Here is a 13,793-nt window from a genome sequence, read left to right as displayed (position 1 = left end):
ACGTGAATCATGATTTGTGACCCTGTGAAGAAAATGACAATTTCTGTTATTTTTGTTCTATTTCTATTGAAGTACATGATGTACATTTAATTTAATATACAGGCTTTAAAGGGACACTACTTATTTTGAAAATATGCTCATTTTTCAGCTTCCCTAGAGTTAAACATTTGACTTTTACCGTTTTGGAATCCATTCAGCTAAATTCACGGCTTTGGTGGTACCACTTTTAGCATAGCTTAGCATAATCCATTGAATCTGATTAGACCATTTGGCATCACACTCAAAAATAACCAAAGAGTTTTGTAATGATATTACGCAGTGCCTGAAAATAGTCCCATGCTATTGAAAGTTACTAAGGGGAGTATTTTTGGCTGCTGCGTAATATCATTGTGCCTCATGCAGCCATGTTACAGCAGCAAAGTCCTTGATTATTACGCCAGAATGAGGGGATAGTTCCTAGACATATCTGCCTAAAAAATCGCAACTTTTAATTTTCCTTCGGTCTAAGTACACGATGTAACTACAGAAGAGTCGAAGTTTTAAATAGGAAAAATATTGAAAATCTTTGATTTTGAACGCGATGCTAACGGTCTAATCAGATTCAATGGATTATGCTAAGCTATGCTAAAAGTGGTACCACCAGACCCGGAGATCGGCTGAATGGATTTAAAAACGGTAAAAATCTAATATTCAACTTTTGCGGAGCTGGAAAATTAGAATATTTAGTAGGCTATATGGACTCAAAGACACAATACTTATTGTAGTTTAATGTCCTCTTAAACCATCTCTAACCTGAAAAATAAAAGTAACTCTTCTCAGACAGGTTATGGGAGTGGAAATGCAGAAAAAAATTCAGAAGCGATGGAGAGATCAGCAGAAAGAGAGCGAGAAAGAGACCTTAGGGTGTGCTGGGAGGTAGGCAGACCTGGAGGAGCCCCGAGGGCCATTAGCATAGCGTTAATGCTAATCAGTGGCTGAGCAACCTAAATAATGCATCAGCCACAGATGGCAGGCACTGGGCAGAGCTACACTCAAACATACCACAGCCACTGCTCTCAGGGTTTAGGGGTCTTTGGAGAAAATTAGGCTTGAGTCATTGTTGTCAGATCTGCTTAGCATAAAATGGTCCTTGCTCGGCATTCTTACTTAAGGTTAGTGGAGAATCTACTTCTTCAAGGAGAATGAACAGGATGGGAGTGACCAGTGGACGGTTAAAAGCAAACATGTTGTCACTGAAAATCTTTTGAAGAAGACTGGAAGTGTGGACCAAGATCACACCAGAGCAGTGTGAGATACTCATGGGCATCAGAAGCCCAAAAAATGTGGGTGGGTCCAAAACAGTTATTGGAGTAGATGCCATTTTCTTGTATTCAGGTGCATTTTAATTAAACAACTGCTTTTATAGCCTAAAAGGTTTGTTTACCTTGTGGTGTCCAAGGAGCGCAGCAGGCAAAAGTAGTTAAAACACGGAATGGAGGTTAATTTATATGGATTCTAAATGTGGAATGGATTTGAAGAAGCAGCAGCGTGGAAGTCAAGGCTGTAGCTAAAGCGCGTAAAGGAGTTTAATTTGTTAGGGCATTTCTCTCGTGAAATTGATTTGACTGACAGTGCTCTGATAAGTGAACAGACAAATGTGCTAAATTAGAGAAAAAGTGAGTCGGTCTAATATCATTGTCTTAAAAAGTGGATGGTTCTTGTCCCACCCACATATAATAATTCCAATGCCCATGCAGATACTAGTGATGTCCTGCAGCCACAGATGTGCTGGAGTCATTTAACTCTTTCCCCGCCATTGACAAATTATCTCGTCAATTAAGAGAAAACATTTGCATAAAAAACGTGTTCCTGATGAATTTTCATGTTAATCTGGAATATCGCGGTTATCCACTAGATACTAGATATCCACTTACCCAATTTATGAAAAAACTGAAGCCAAAACATAATTTACTAATTTTAAATTTTGTGTATATTTTGATAATCGTTCTAAATCTGATCTTTAACAAAATTCCTTCACAAAAATTTTGTGAAACTTTTGTGAAAATCAAAAAAAAAATGTTGGCATGCAACTTTTCCAAAAATGGCTGGCCGGGAATGAGTTAAAGTGAAGTTGCTGTGCTTCTTACTATTTTTTAAAGACTGTAACAGTCAAAACGTTTAGTTGTAATCTTCTTTCGTGGTATATTAGTTACCGTTTTCTAATTTTGATCGTAGTGTTTTTCACAAAATAAAGGCGTTTGTTGAAGTGCCTTGGTTATATTGTAAAGCACGCTAATAGGTCATTGATATACCCACAGCTTATATTTTTTCAGATTTTGAGCGATAAACATTAACAATATTTCCAAAACAAACAAATGTTTATAAATTGTTCTCTAATTTTGATCTCTACTGTATAATACTTGAAGAAAGCTATCTGTTAGCATGCTCAACTGTATAGGATGCAACCTAAAGTCTCTTACTATACAGAAAAATGTCAGTCTCTTGCTGCCATTGTATACCTTTGAACCCATAAAGTTCATATCAGTAACTCAGAAGTACACATTTGTACCATCGAGTCCATATTAGTACCTGACAGGTACATATTGGTACCGAATGTATACATATCTGTACCTAAATGGTACATATTAGGACCTTTTTAAAGGGTACTTTCCCAGTGACAGATTTGGACAATTTTTACAATTTTTTTTCTGACAGTGTACTCTAAAATATATGTTAGGATGTTTTAACCCATGATTCTGTAAAATGTTGACAAACCCAAAAGATGCATTAGAAAATAGATGCATATTTTAACAAACCAAGAAACAAACTAGCATTTTGGGCTGAAACAACCCAGCATAGATTAATCAAAACCCAACAGTTGCATTTGTCCAACTAGTGTGGAAGAAAAATATTTATCTGGTGTAGTTACACCATCCACCACCAGGGGTGCATCAAGCCATGCAAAACCTTGACTTGCACACTAAAAAAGCTGGGTTATTTTTAATCCTTAACTGGTTCATAAAGGCATAAACTTAACCATTAGGTTATAAGTTACCCTATGATGGGTTGTTTCATCCCATAGTTGGGTCAAATATAGACATTTTCTAGATTCATTTAACCCAACTATTGGGTTTGTCTCTTTTTGACTTAACCATGAACAACTATGCATGACAGCCAACATATTTCACCTCATACCTTTTTGTAAACCAGAAATTGTTTCCTTTTAGCAATTTGCATGATGTATTTGGTATGTAAGATATTTATTATTTACATTTCCAAATCTCAGCTAAGCTTTAGATGCTTGTCATCAATACCATTATGAACCAAATGGGATTTGTGCCGTGAAGTGCTTTCATCTCGCTTTTGTTTCTGATGCGCCGAAAACTAATCCTAATCTATAAGATTAACGCATTTGTGCACTTGAAAATGACATGTATGCCTACAGTACTTGCATATGTGCCACCTACCACTTTTCTTCGCGAATTATGCACTCTTTGAGGATTAATGGACTGTAATGCAGTTAGCCGAGGAAGTGTATCATCGCCCTGGTGCGTGTCAACAATATTATAATGGCAGCTAAATCCTGTTCAGAGCTAGAAATCTCCTACTTGTTTATTCTCCATGTCTGGTTGAAGTGCTGATCAAACCTGATGTGCTTATTGTTTTCAGCATCGGGGTCTTTCTGTGAGATCGGCATCTCATTACATCAGTGTTTTACTCAAACAGCATGTGCAAGTAATTGTGGTCATTCTTTGAGTTCAGGCAGAATAGATGTCATATTTGATTTAAAACAAATCTAAATAAAAACAGAGGATTAATGTGCGGTATGTTTAATATGTCATGTTGTATTAAGGTAGGTCTAGCCTCACCATATATATATATATATATATATATATATATATATATATATATATATATATATATATATATATATATATATATATATATATATATATATATATATATATATATATATATATATATATATATATATATATATATATATACATCTATTGTTTTTGTATCTTTTTCTGGAAATAGCCTGTCATGTTCATAGCATCCCTACCCGCGTGTTTCTGTACACAGCATCAATATTTTTAAACCTAACAGACATGATATATTGTTCATCTGGAGGTTATCCGGGCCGTTCTGTCTTCCATGTCAGAAGATGAGCGGTGGACACTGAGGTTCACTTTCAGCCTGGCAGGATTGGTCCGGACTGTTTGTAGGCCCAGACACCCGCATGCATGATTTAACACGCTCTCGCAGCCAGCAGCGGTGCTTGTCAGGAACCTCGCCCCGTCCTCCTCGCAGCTCTGCCTAAACCTCTCGACACCCGCGTTCGCATCTCAAGGTCACCTCCAAGGCTCAGCGTGATGATTCACGGATGAGAAGGAAGGTGTAGCCGGAAGCAAAGTTTACTCGCATAACATAAAAACCGTGATCCGAAACAGTGAAAGGAAGTAAGGAGGTGTAGCTGAAGGGCTTTTTCTGATCACATTTCACCAGGGCAAAAATGTTTGCCTGGCTGGATCTCTGCTAGAAACACCTCCACAGGTTTTCTATTTATTATTTTTGCCAGCTATGGTTCCCAGTCTGTACAAAGCATGGCAGAAATGTTTACTGCTTTTTCACTAGGCAAGGAAACATGCTGTTTTTGTTTTGTTGTTGTTTGTGCTGGTTTGTTGTGTTTATTGAATGCTCGAAAGTAAGTCCACAACAAAATCAATAATTCTGCAGAACTTCGGATTTGAGAATCAGCGCCCTGTGCCCCCATTAGGAAGTGAAATTTAAATTATAAAAAGTGGGACAAGATGTGTTATCCACCCTGGCCCATGAAATATATATATATTTTAACTTAAATAAGTTTCTAGATGACATTTTAAAATGATTTATTGGTTTGTTTTGTCTTTCAGACCTGTATACCCAGACAGCAGATGTATCTGGGCCGGATACAGTGCTGATCCGACCCAGAGTCGTCTTCTGTCTGAGTAACCTTTAGACATTTTAAACTTTAAACAGAGACCTTTAAACAAGGCTTGGAAAGTTGTAGTAAACTTTCAACATTGATACAACCTTTTTATTCTTTGTTATGAATTTTACTTTTTGTTATATACAGTAATGCATTTTGCATACAAAATTGATAGAAATTAAATAATTAGTATTTAATTCTGAACGCCACACAACCTTATGTGCGCTGTCAGTAAGTCGCAAAACATCAGGTCAACTGCTGTCACGACAAAGCAAGAGTTTAAAGTGAATTTCGCTTTATCACCATAGCATGCTGTTAGCAAGAGATAGCGTTAATCCCAATGTACCTGATGTCGACCTCTCTCGCCCTTTCTCCCTCTCTCACTCTGACCTTATCTTTCTTACCTTTATCAGCCCCTGTCTCTAACACAGCACCACTTTAAACCACATGACTGATCACCTCACGGTCAACAGAAGACATGGCCATTACTTACACACACATACACACTTCAAGTCATTTCATTCTGAGGTCAGATTGGTAACACGCGTGCTCTTCTTCGGATCCAGACCAAAAATCATGTCTATTTGACAGAGGTCAATTGAAGGAGAAGAACACTTATATTTATGCACACTAGACACTAACCAAACACAATCCTTACACTGTTTTTTAATAGTTTGCAGTTAGCAAAATTATACCAGAGCTGTGGTTGTAAGTAAGGAAGCAACTTTGAGTCCATCTCGTGTAATTTCTTAAAACCATCACCATAATCCCTTAATCCATCCCATACTTATTTTAATATTTTTTTTTAATATACAAAAAATGGCCAAAAAATATATTTGCTGAAATATGTGTTTAAAAAAATATGTTTTTCACCAATATATTTTTTTGACATTTTTGTATATTTTGAAATATTTAAAAATAAATATATTTAAACCATTTAATAATATATTACCCCTATATATTTAAATACATATATTTCAAATAAATATTTTTTGATATATGAAGTTTTAAACTAAATATATTTTCAAGTTCAAAAATACATTTAATTAAAAAGAAATAAGTTCAAATATTAAAATGAAATAAAAATTCTTAAAAATAAAAATATTTAAAAATAAAAATAGTTTATTTAATAAAAAAATGATAATAATTTAAATGAAAAAATTCTACAAATTTAAATGTTATGTTAATAATGTAAAAAATTTTTATAAAATAATTTAAAAAAATCCGTTATTAAAAATGTAATATTTTTTGTGTTTTCATACAAAGTAAGTAAAGAAGCCAGTTTGAGTCCATCTCGCGTAACTTCTGAAAACCATTACCATAATCCCTTGTAATCCATCCCATACTTCTTCTAATATATTTAAAAATATTCAAAAAATGGCAAAAAAATATATTTGCTGAAATATATGTTTACAAAAATATGTTTTTCACCATTATATTTTTGGCCATTTTTGTATATTTTGAAATATATTTTAAAAATAAACATATTTTAAACCATATATTTAGCCCTATATATTTAAATCCATATATTTCAAAAAAATATTTTTTGATATATAAAGTTTTAAACTAAATATATTTTCAAGTTCAAAAATACATTTAATTAAAAGTTCAAATATTAAAATGAAATAAAAATATTTAAAAATAAAAATATTTAAAAATAAAAATAGCTTATATAATAAAAATGTATAAAAATTGAAATGAAAAAAATCTACAAATTTAAATGTTATGTTAATGTAAAAAAAAGAAAAAAATTAAGTTATTAAAAATAAAAAATGTTGTGTTTTCGTACAAAGTAAGTTCAACAACAGCTAAATATTCAACAGTGGTTCAATCAAAACTAAATGCAGCCGAACCATAATAACGTACAACAATGACCCACAGTGAGAAGCTTCATAAAATAAACTTTATAACGCTTGTCGTAATGTAGCAGTGGGGTGCGGCCAATGGCCGGCGTCTCGGTTGGATTTCATGGCACCGCCGATGGCAAGACATGTTTCCGAGTAGAGCCATTAACACTGTCATCATCATCATCGTTTTCCTAAATGAACTTGAGCATTGACCGCCTCACTGAAGCCCATTAGACAGCACAGATGGCCCTCTCCAGAGGCACAGCTATAATAATGCGCTGTTTAGTTATGATCTGACTTTAGGGCTTTAGGCTGCTACGCCTCCGTCTTTGTTCCTGCCACTGCCCCTCCCCTGCCCCGTCGACCGAATTCAACTGAAACCACTATCTGGCCGAGGGCTGATCCATGGGATTGACCTCTGACCTTCAGTCAGCGTTGGTGCCTGTTTACATTGAGCAGATTGAAGCTGTTTTGAGCGCTTGATTTGTGTTTCGGTCAGGGGAGTAACAACCCCCCCCCCACACACACACACACACACACACAGAGTCTGATAAAGGATGAGGTGACTGTGGTTAGGGAGGAACATGTTGGTATGCCATGTGTGTCTGTACACATTAGGGAGGGTATCAAAGTGCAAATATGAATCTGGCAGTTCTCATAATGAGAGAGAGGGGAATGTATTATGAAATAACTAGAAGTGACCGACAGCATGAGACAAGAGATGCACTTCTTTGAATACCAATTAGACTAGACGACTGAGAAATCTAGGATCTCTCTTACCGTTTATAATAACAGCAAACTGGTTATAATCCCTGTTTATCAGATTTACATTAAGTTTGGATTCTTTAGCATTAGTTATAGCTAACATGAACTAACAACCAGCAGAGTATTTTTGCATCATTTATTAATCTGTGTTTATGTTTGTTAATACAATTGCAATTGATCATTGTTTGATTTCTATTAGTTTGTCGTACATTAACAGACTGAACAGATGCAATTTTACAAATATATGAATAAATGCTGTAGATTATTGTTAGTTCTTTAAAAAATACACTGTCAGAAAGAAAATGGTCAAAAATGGTCCCTACAGTAGCTGTCACTTGGGCGGTACCCTTTAAAAAGATCCTAATATGTACCGTTAAGGCACAGACATGTATACATTTGGTACCAATATGTACCTTTTAGGTACTAATATGAACTAAATAGGGCACATATTATATTATATATATATAATTTTTTCAAGATGTAATATAAGTATCAGGTGTGCCCAGAATGTATCTGTGAAGTTTCAGCTCAAAATATCTCACAGATATAGCAAATCTAAAATGCCCTTATTTGGGCAGAAGCAAAAAAGTGCTGTTTTCATGTGTTTACCTTTAATTGCAAATGAGTTACCGCTTTCGGTTTTAAAAAATACATCTGATTCCTGTGAATACAGTCTGAGACAATAGTATCTATAGCTGCATTAGTTCCACAACACATTTAGAATTTTTTTGGGGTAAAGTTAACCAGTCAGTCAGTGCCTATGGGCGGGGCTTTGTTATTGTGACATCACATTAACAAGAGAATCAAAACAGAATGTCTAAAGAGACTGCTCTGGTTTAATGTGGATTAAAAAAGGAGGAGTGGGTGGATTTTTACATTGTAGCGTGGTTGTATTCACAAACTGCCAACACACATTTATGTCCAAACATCTTGTTAAAGTGGATTTTGCATAATATGGGCCCTTTTTTCAAAATCTTTCGAGCTTAAGAAATGTGCTTCGCACCTGACATTAAATCTAAGACGAAACTGAATAAAATTGTCAATTTAGCAAAGAATTTTGAAGGTCAATGAATTGGTAGAGCATTGTGTTAGCAGAGCAAAAGATCATAGGTTTTATTCCCAGGGAAACCGTCTACAGATTAAAGGTATACCTTTTAATAAAGCTGTCTGCCAAATGTATAAATGTACAGTAAATATAAGTGGGCCATCCTGACCACCACCAAAGTGCAAACTGAGTATCTAAGACCAGATCTCTTAAATGTCTCTCAGTTTGTTCAAGTTTTAAAAACACATCCTAGATGATGGGGTTCATCACAAGCACAAGAATACAAGTTTGTGCATGATGACGGAGTGTTAAGGACAGTCTCGCACACACAAACACATCATCCACGGAAGGCAAATCAATTAGAAAGAGGGAGGAGATGCCCGCTACGCCATTGAACTCAAAGCGCTATTGAGTTTTCTTGATGGCCTTTGACTGTGATGAGAGATCAGCAGTAATACTGATAGTCCTACTGCACTCTGAAACACATTATCTGCTGTATACAATGAAAAACACTTCATCAAACCGGAGAGGCGCTGTTGGTCCATTGATAGATGGGCTTTGTGTGCGCAGGGAGGGCGAGAGAGGTTCCGGGAGGGGCGAGAGAGAGAAAGAAAGAGAGTTTGTCACAGATGTCCAGCCCTTTGAATGAAAATTAAACAAGTACCTCATTAGCAACTGTTGTGCTGCTCCCTCGAGGAGAGCGCGCTGAGCCGGTCCTTTTAATAAGCTGGGAACTTAATCGCTGCCAAGGTCTCCGTGCACCCTCCAGCTCCAAACTTTAACACCCTTGCCCTTCCCTTTCCAAACCTCCCCTTCCCGTTTAAGTCCTCCTTTCTCCCCTCTCCGCTGACCCCATGAGAGCCCGGCCTAAATTCCCCCACTCCCAAGCCTCTTTTATTGACCGCGACTGATGCGGAGGCCCGCAGAGAGATACCACGCTGGTTCTGCTCTTTTCAGCTCCAGAGAGAGGGGATAATGCCTTTTTTGTGCCACGCATCTAGCTGAATTATGTGTGCTAATTTGATTAGGCAGAGATTTGATTAACTGGAAAATGAGGGCTTTGCGTAGACTTTCACACGCTTAATTTCTTCCTTGCAAAGCAGGCGCAACATTGTGTCATGAAACTCAGAGGGCATATGGGAACTCCTTTCAGGGCCTTTCAGGTCCTACAATATCCAGGACTGCCACGGTTTATACCGGTATAATCAGTTTAGGGCTCTTTGCCGGGCCGCAGAATACAAATTGCATTTGGCATCAGCGGTGAAAAGGTTCAAAGGATAATGAGATTAATGTAGTGGAGAACTGAGCTAAGCAGAAAAAGGAATGAAGAAAAAAATGAAAGGTTAGAAAGTGGAAAGCCATTTCATCTGATGTGTGGACATTTGTTTGATTTGACAAACTGTGGCAGTCATCGACACGCAGTGTTTTAAAAAGGGCATTTCTGTTTGAATTACTGCTTTATTAGTATATTTGCTCAGATTTTTTGTTGTTTAACTATTTGCTTACATGCTTGTGTTCATTTAAGAAAAACAAATTCCCATTTCAATTTTCACTTTAAAAGTCACTGTATAGGCAGCGCTAATATGTAATTTTCGTTATTAGAACAGTGTGCACATACTGTACAACCACCGCCATATTTTTGAAACTCTGCGTACATTGTATGCATAGGTCACATATGCGCCTACTGGAGAATGTAGTATTTAGCCCAGGAGATTCATTGCATTTTTTCACAATACGTACGCGCCGAACGTCTGCGTAAACTTAAGAGTCAAATAAACTACTTTGCAAGGCTGTGTGTTCAACAGTTTGCGTACTATACATGTAAAAAACAGACTATACTCCAGGCTTTACAGCGCAATTATACATTAAAGTAGGGCTGCAACAACGAATCAATAAAATAGATAGAAATTAACAAATTTCATTATTGATTAGTCTGTAATGTCACATGTCTGCTTTATACAGCGCGAACTGTGCTCTTATAATTAAAGTCAGGCGCTTAAACAGGGCGAGGTGCGTGCTCGAAATGACACATTTATCAAGCGCTGCTTCTTCCTGCTTGACCAGTTTGTGAAAAACAAGGCAGCTTTGCCCGGACCGCAACGTTGCCAGGTCCTCGCTCTTTCGGAGGAGTTCTGAATTGGGCTACTTTTTTTGCCTTTTTTATTTAACAGTGAGTTTAGGAAAGGACAGGAAAATACAGGGAGGAGAGAGAGGTATGGGATCGGCAAATGACCACTAGAAGGGAATCGAAGCACCACATGTCGGAGCGCTGCCCACTGCCCACTACACATTGGCTCAGACGAATTGGGCTACTTTTAAATTGTTTCTGCAGGTTGATGTTTTTCTGCGGGGTTAGAGATGGAAGTATTTGGTTTATTCGTTTTTGGTATTTGGGCTGTGAATAGACATTGGGATGCTTTTGAAATAATTTTGAATGGCTATTGGGCTGGTTTTGTTACGTGGATCTGGCAACCTTGACAGGACAATGACGGAAGCAAAAGCGAAAATGAACACTGTTTAATAAAGGTTTAATTTTGTCCTGTAATAAAAGTGAGTTTGTTTTTGTTTTATTTGTTGTAGGGTTTTCAAAAAAATTAGTCACAAACGCTTTTTTTAAAGTAAGGGGAAATCCAGTTTTTTTACTGTAATGTATATTACTTTCATATCACAATCGCTTATTTTTTTGTTAATAATGAATAATGTTAATTCTCAATAAGGTCTAAAGTTGAAGATTAAAATGAGTTTATTATCTGTAGCAAAATTTTCTCACCAGCACATCCCTGAAGACATTTGGTTTGTTTATTTACTATATAAAAGCTTTTATTTAAAGCTTAAAATATCAAAATCAAAAAGATATTAGTAAAACTCTGTCGTAGTGTGTGGGGAAAAATCTAATAGTTTTTATCCGATTAGTCAATTAATCGTAAAATAATCATCCGATTAATCGATAAAAAAATCATTAGTTGCAGCCCTACATTAGTACTTATAATGAACAACATGTACTTACTATAGAGTTAGGATTAGGGTTTGATTTAAAGTTATATGCATATTATTATGCCTAATTTATTGTTATTGCTATATTACTTACATGAAACGTGTATCAAAGGCACTGAAAATAAAGTTTTACATAAATTGCTTCATATTAGTGTATAAAATCTTTGCCTGTTTAACTTGCAAAGCAAGGTTGGAATTATAAGAATGATGGGTATCTATGCAAATTTCTGAAGACACAAACTTCATGTGGGCCCCATGTTTTTTGTTTTGCTCTATCATTCAGTATCCAGCCCCCCATGCATTCATGCAACCCTTAGATGCAGCTTTACATTTAAGTACAAAAAATGAACATGTACTTACTAAAGGGTTAGGGGTTACACTTTATTTTACGGCGCCACTGTTACAGTGTAATTGTATATTTAAGAACTAAGTAATATTCATCAACAACATGTACCTACTATAGGGTTGGGGTTAGGATTAGGGTTTGGTTTAGGATTAGTTGCATGTAATTATGCATAATTACCCATCATTACTATAATAATTACATGTAACATGTGTAACAAAGACACCATAAAATAAAGTGTTACCGGGTTAGGATTAGGGTTTGGTTTAGAGTAAATTATGCCTAATTTACTGTTATTGCTTTATTAATTACATGTATCAAAGGCATTGAAAATAAAGTGTTACATAAATTGCTTCATATTAGTGTATGAAATCTTTGCCTGTTTATCTTCCAAAGCAAGGTTGGAATTATAAGAATGATGGGTATCTATGCAAATTTCTGAAGACACAAATTCCATGTGGGCCCCATGTTTTTGTTTTGTTCTATCATTGAGTATCCAGCCCCCCATGCATTCATGCAACCCTTTGTTTTAAAGTGCATGCTTTTTATAAAACTTTTATTAGGGTTTGGAGTGTAAAAGCAAATATGTTCTGCACAACAGGCCTAACCAAACCTGTTTTACCTCCATGAACTAATTACCTTCCATAGTCACATACACACACATGCTGATCTGGACTGTCCGTCTGTCATCCATCCAGAGTGTAGGCTTCAAATTGGTAGGTTATAGAAAGCCAAGGATTCATTAAAAAAGAGAGAGAGAAGATGTGCGGTGAAGGAATGGAGAACCGAGAGAAAGAAATGAGAGAAGTGTGGCTCAGACAGATGAGCTGTCTCCTGTTGGACTTCCTTCCATCTCCCCCCATCTGCTCTCCCCAGTTTTAATTAAATCTACTGAGATGAGCACTATCTCTCTTCCTCTCTCTTGCTCTCTCTCTCTATCGACTTGTGTATTTGTGTGTTCGTATGGCAGCGATTGAGCGGGTGATGCTATTCTGTGCCAGTGTCCACTCATCTCTCGTGTGGTGTTGCCAGCTGCTAATGAGAGCCAAGCAGTGAGGGATAGAGACGGGCAGGGCTACGGCAATCATTTGCCAACTGGCTTGAGCTGTTAATGAGGGGGATTGTGGGAAGTCCTGCGCGCAACCGCACACATGCACGTTCACACCATCACACAATCAGACTCGCTTCTACATTGCCAAAGTTTGCACACACTTTCATACGCGCATACCGCGGTTGCTTGCAGACAAACAGATGGACGAACAACAAAATATCCACATTTCAGGAAAAGTTGGGTCTCTGTATAGAGATGTAAGCAGGCACACAAGATCCAAGGATTTTGGAGGACTTTCTTGGTTCTGCATAGTGATCTTGGTCTAGGGTTTAAACTCCTATTTGTGCACACATGTGCTTGTTGTAGACGTGTATGTCTTCCACTTGACTCCTATGCCCTTATCTCCACGTTCTTATTTTAATTGATCTGTACACTTTATGAACCGTGATTTGGCAGCAGGCAGGTCTGATGAGTAATTATTACTCTATTCATAGCTGACGGATATTTGAGCCGTCATGGCAGAATGAGATACCTGTCGCCCGACGTCGAGATCAAACACGTGTTTTCATATTTTTTTAGACAGGAGCCCTCAGGCACAAAAACAGTCCATTACAAATGATCACACTGGTATAGATTCACACAAGAATGTTTGACAGCGGCTCATTTGAATAATACAGAGGCATATTAGGCTTTCATAATGAATACTCGCAAGATCTGCTATAGCCGGATTTCGACAAGAGGGGATTAAGAGCTGCTTATGAAGTCAGATCACTGATTCAAGGGGTGTTTACTGTGAT

The 13,793-nt window shown here is 36.8% G+C and overlaps 1 protein-coding gene across 7 annotated transcripts in view; it reads left to right on the top strand.

Moving 5' to 3' along the window:
* The window catches only part of auts2a (activator of transcription and developmental regulator AUTS2 a), a 400,535-nt gene that overhangs the window by 312,332 nt on the left and 74,410 nt on the right, over positions 1 to 13,793 (top strand). The gene's annotated exons all lie outside the window — the stretch shown is intronic.

Source organism: Misgurnus anguillicaudatus, chromosome 12 (genome assembly GCF_027580225.2).
Source record: "Misgurnus anguillicaudatus chromosome 12, ASM2758022v2, whole genome shotgun sequence".
NCBI classification, from domain to species: domain Eukaryota; kingdom Metazoa; phylum Chordata; class Actinopteri; order Cypriniformes; family Cobitidae; genus Misgurnus; species Misgurnus anguillicaudatus.
Note: the sequence above shows the minus strand (reverse complement) of the source record. Positions and strands in the feature narration are given on the sequence as shown.